At 49.1% G+C, this 4,939-nt stretch overlaps 1 pseudogene; it reads right to left on the bottom strand.

Moving 5' to 3' along the window:
* Window positions 1-717: 717 nt before the first annotated feature.
* LOC139040109 (thyroid receptor-interacting protein 11 pseudogene) lies at window positions 718-4,536 on the bottom strand (annotated as a pseudogene).
* Between the last annotated feature and the right edge of the window lie 403 nt (window positions 4,537-4,939).

Below are 4,939 nucleotides of genomic sequence, written 5' to 3'. Positions count from 1 at the left end.
GAACTACCATGTGATGCAGGCATTCTACTTCTCAATATTTATTTAAAGAAAATGAAAAGACTAATTTGAAAACATACATGCATCCCTATGTTCACTGCAGCATTATTTACAATATGCAAGATACGGAAAAAACCTAAGTGGCTTCGATGGATGAATGTATAAAATAGATGTGATGAATATACAATGGAATACTACTCAGCCATGAAAAGGTGAAACCTTGCCGTCTGAAACAACGTGTTCGGACTTTGAGTGTATTTTTCTAAGCGAAGTAAGTCAGACAGAAAAGGACTAATACTGTATAATTTCACTCATGTGGAATATATATAAAGAGCAAAACAAACGAGCAAAGAACATAAAACAAAATCAAACTCGTAGATGCAGGCAACAGGCTGGTGGTTCCCAGAGGGTAAAGGAGTTGGGGGGAGAGTGAAAGGGGTAAAGGGGTCAATTATATGAGGATGAATGGAAAGTCCACTATACCTGTATTTCTACAAGGCCCGAGAGGATCCAGCTTCCCAATCGAGTGGTTTCCAGGCCGTGGAAAGAGGGGTGGGACTGAGCCAGCAAAGCTGAACTTTCAATTTCCAATTTTTATGCATCTTGCACTTTTCTGCTGTTCACATTTTTTCTTATACAAAGAGTGTGCACCCATGTGTTTTATAACTTTTGAGCACTAACAGAAGTTAATGATCTAATTACCCAAGGTATACCTGAAAATCCCTGCTCTTTAAACAATGAAGACAAGACGAACAGCATGGAAAGTGTCCTTGACCACAGCCTCCAATCACACCGATGCCCACTCACCCAAGAAGCAAATGCTGGTTTCAGCATTCAGGTGGGTGAATACCTTACCAGACACTTTTTAAATAAATATGAAGAGTGTTTCTATGAAACTTCAAGTAAAGCTGCGAAGAAATCTATGACCTTTACCACAAGGCCAGTTTGTGCTAAGGAACCCGCAGCGAGTGACTGCCTTTCCTGGAAGCACCGTCTCTTCTGCGGCTTGGGGAGTCTCTAGGGCTTGGACAGACCTTTGAGCAGCCCGGCAGCACTCTTGGCAGGTGGCAGCACCAAAGGTGTGCCCATGGGCACGATGTCGGTCACAGCGTCTAAAAGAAGGTGCCTAGACCCTCGGGTTCCGGGGCCGGGTGGGTTGATGAGAGACACAGCTGTGCAACAGGGACTCCCGTCCGATCTTCTGGGGGTGGCTGCGAGGGCAGTTCTCAGAAGAGGTGCCATGTTCTTAGCCAGTTTCTTCCTTGCGGGTGCTTCTGGACGCTTCCTGGGCTGAGCGGGCAGCTGTCGTGGTGGAGAAGCTCCCTGAGACTCAGTTTCTAGAAAATTCACAAAAAGTTCCGAGAAGGAACTCTTGAGCTCGGATTGCTGATTGGGTCTCCGAGGCATGTCAGGGGCACTGTGGGATCCGAGCCGCCCGGTCACCCATCTGGTAAGGCCGCCTGGCTCTTCCTGCAGCAATTCTCCATTTCCTCCCTTTCCACACCCAGGGTGCTTCCCATCCTTCGGAACGCTTCCCGGCGTTCGTGTCTTGCAGTTTGAAAGGCGTCCATGGAGAGCTTTCTCAGGAGGGCCTTGTCTGCTTTTCCTTCCAGGGTGCTCACTAAGTCGGTCCACTTCTTTTGGACGTCCTCCAGCATTTCCTGTCGAGCCTCGTTTTGTTGGTGCAGTTCTCCGATCTGCTCCTCCTGCAGGCGTGAGGCGGCAGGCGCTTTCTCCAGCCGTCCATGCAGCGACATCCGGTTTCCTTCCAGACCATCTGCCTTTTCGATCCATTCGGCCAGGACCAGCTTCAGGTCAGCTAGGGCTCCAGTGTACTGCTTTTCTGCTTCCCGGGAGGCAGAAAGCTGGGGGACAGTTTCCTCTTTCTGCTTGGTGACAGCATTCAGTTGTTCCTGCAAGGACCCTGCAAGGGCACTGGCCTGCTGGCTCACCTTTTGCATTGCGTGGGAAGATGAGAGGAGCTTCTCCTCTAGCATTGTGACTTTCCTCCTGAGTTGAGCCGCTCTGCCTTCTGCCAGCCCCGCTGCCCGGAGATGCGAGTCTTCGTCTTCTGAAGCCTGTGTCCGAGATTTCCTCAGCTCCTGGCTTAAGTGCACTTCCTTGTCCCGTAAAAGGTGAACCTCCTCCCGCAGGGCACAGTTTTCCCCTTGTTCCTGTTTCAGCGTCAGCACGACCTCATCTCTCTCCTGTTGAAACAGAATGGTCTTTTCCTGCATGGAGGTCACTGCATTGAAAAGCTGGCTTAATTCCCTGTTCTTTTTCTTTCAGGAGGCGCTCAAAAGCGAGAGCCTTCTTCTTCACAGCGACACATTCGAATTCCTTCTCCCTCAGCATCATAGAGAGGTGCATATTTGTCTCTTGTAACGCGTGGTTTTTGGTTTCCTTCTCCCTGGACCTTTCCAGTAGTTTTGCATTTTCCTGTTTTACTTGGCAGGTATCCACTTCAAGATGGACTATTCTCTCCTTCAGGTTTGTCACCGCCTGCTTCAAAAGTTCGTTTTCGCTCGCTTGGGTCCTGACATTTTCACTCAAAAGAAAGGAATTCTTCCCTTTTCGCATTCATTAAGAGCTCTTTGTCCTGAAGCATGTTCTGCAAAACGTCTTGTTTCTCCTTGAGCTGCTGAATTTCGGAATCCGTCTGTGTGTGTCGTTCTCTCTCCAGTTCCGAGGTGGCGGCCATCGCCTCAGACAGTCTCTGAGTCTCCTCCTGGAGGCTTCTGATGGCTGCGTCTTTTTCCTCCTTGGCTTTCTTTAAGGCTTCTATCTCTGCTGGCAGCCCTCTCGAAGACTCGCCCACTACATCAGACTTAATTGCCTCCTTAGAGCTGGCTGCCTCAGAAGTCAGCGATGATGTGGCGGGTGGCTGTGGTGTCGTGATGTCAGGTGTACCCAGAAGAGCCTCCTTGGCATTGCAGAGCTGCTCTAGGCTGAGCTGCATTTGTACTAATTTCTTCCCCAAGAGTTTGAGTTGGGTCGCATCCCCTTGAGAATGGGGGATCTGGGCGGCAGAGTGCATCTGTAGCCGAGACTTCTCCTCGCTGTCCACTAAGGCCCGTGCCTTGAGTGGTGGGAGTTCTTTCTGAAGTTGGGATGACTCCCGCTGCAGATTGTGCACCACGGTCAGCACCAGCCGCTGCCACTCCTCCAGCACGTCGACTTGATGCTTTAATGTGTCCCGTTCCTATAGAAGCTCCTCCAACTGATTCATGTTAACACCTCGAACCTCATTGCCAGTGTTGGACGTTTGCAAGGTGGTGAGTAAAGTCTGACATTTCTGGCTCAAGGCACCGATTTGAATGTCTTTGGCTTGGATGAGGTGTGGTAAGTTCTGGATCGTTTCTCTAAACATATCCTCACCACTGCTTTCAAATCGAGTGCACCGTTTTTGATTTTCATCTTGCAGCCTCACAAGGTCTGCTCCTTTGGCAACCAGCAGATCCATCATTTTGTGATACTCTCTTTTTTTGAAGTTGCTGTTTTCTCTCACCTTCTCGTGGAAAACAGCTAACACTCGTTCCCTTTCCAAAGCATAGGCTTGCAGTTGCTTCTGGAGGTCCCCCACATCCTGGATGGAGGCACGTGAAGCTATCCGAGCGGGAAGCCCCTGGCTCTCCCAGTCTTTTTGCTGGATCATCTGAGCTCATTGACCAGTCTCATCTTCGTATGGCTGATCAGTCTGCTCAGTTAAAGGGACTGTCTTTTCAATTTGAAATTTCATCTCCCATTGTTGCTCTTTTCTTTCTTTTTCTAATCTTTTACCTTCGGCTTTACAGAAACTATACTTTTCACTTCCACTTGTTATGTAAGACCCTGAAATTTTGTTTTTTAAAAAAATCTCAGAATGTTCTGTTTGAATGTGCTGGGATTTTTCAGGCAACTGTGTTTTGATTTGTTCTGTGGTGTTTTGCAAATTGTCAATTTCCTCATCTTTGGCTGAATAGAGTTGTGTGTGTTTCCTATGCATTTGCTTGTGCTGGTATTTCAGATCATCCTTTTCCTGTTTCTGCTCTAGGAAAGATGGAAGTCGTTGTGTCTTCCTCTGCTTTTGCTCTTCGGTTATCTTTTGACCATGTTTTGTTTGCTCCTCCATATGACCTTTTATCACATTCGACTCAGAGACCTCACATGTTAGTTGTGTAATAGCGTCTAGCATTTTAGGGTCAACCACAGGTGCGGCTGGAGCCTGTTCTCTCAGTCGCTCCAGTTCTTCTTTCTGGTGACTATTTTCTTCTTTCAGGGAGGCAAGCCTTGTGTCTTCTTCCTCTAGGGTTTCCTATAAAGTTTTGGTGTCTCTCAAAGCTGGAGTTGATGGTCTCTCCTTCTAGGATGGTACAGTTGCCTGAATGTCTTCCGTCTCCTTTCTCCCCGAGTCAGGGAAGTCTTCCACCTTTTCGTCCCCTTCCTCAGCACATCTTTGGTGAAGTTAGTGATGTGTCCGGTGAGGGAATCCACACTGCTGCCCACTCGCCCCAGGGAATGGCCTAAGCCAGAGCCGAGGCCACCAAACCAGAAGGCCATCGCTGTGGTTCACAGCACTGACCTGTTGCGATCCACGAAGAGTGTCCAGCTCACTTGGACTGTCCCACCATGTGTCAGGTCACTGGTGACTGCATGTGGCTACGAGTCAAAGCACTATGAGGCGTTCCCAGCCAATGCCAGCTTGTGGGAGGGCCCTCCAACAGGGAGGGTGTGCCCGTAAACTCTGAGGCCTTACCTGGGACCTTACTAATGCCTCATCTGCAGTCACCCATCCCTCCAGGTGCCTCTGTTCTTCCAGAAGACTTCTTCCAACCACCGTGGTTGGGCTCTTCTCCCTCTGCTTCAGTGACTTTCCCAGTGCCAGGTGCCACTCCTGCCACTTCACTGTCAGCTGCCATGATAGCTGCTCTAAAGGCTGTCATCTCCAACCTACCTCCACGTG

This window comes from Equus asinus, chromosome 14, assembly GCF_041296235.1.
Source record: "Equus asinus isolate D_3611 breed Donkey chromosome 14, EquAss-T2T_v2, whole genome shotgun sequence".
NCBI classification, from domain to species: Eukaryota; Metazoa; Chordata; class Mammalia; order Perissodactyla; family Equidae; genus Equus; species Equus asinus.
This window is presented reverse-complemented; position numbering and strand designations above follow the sequence as displayed.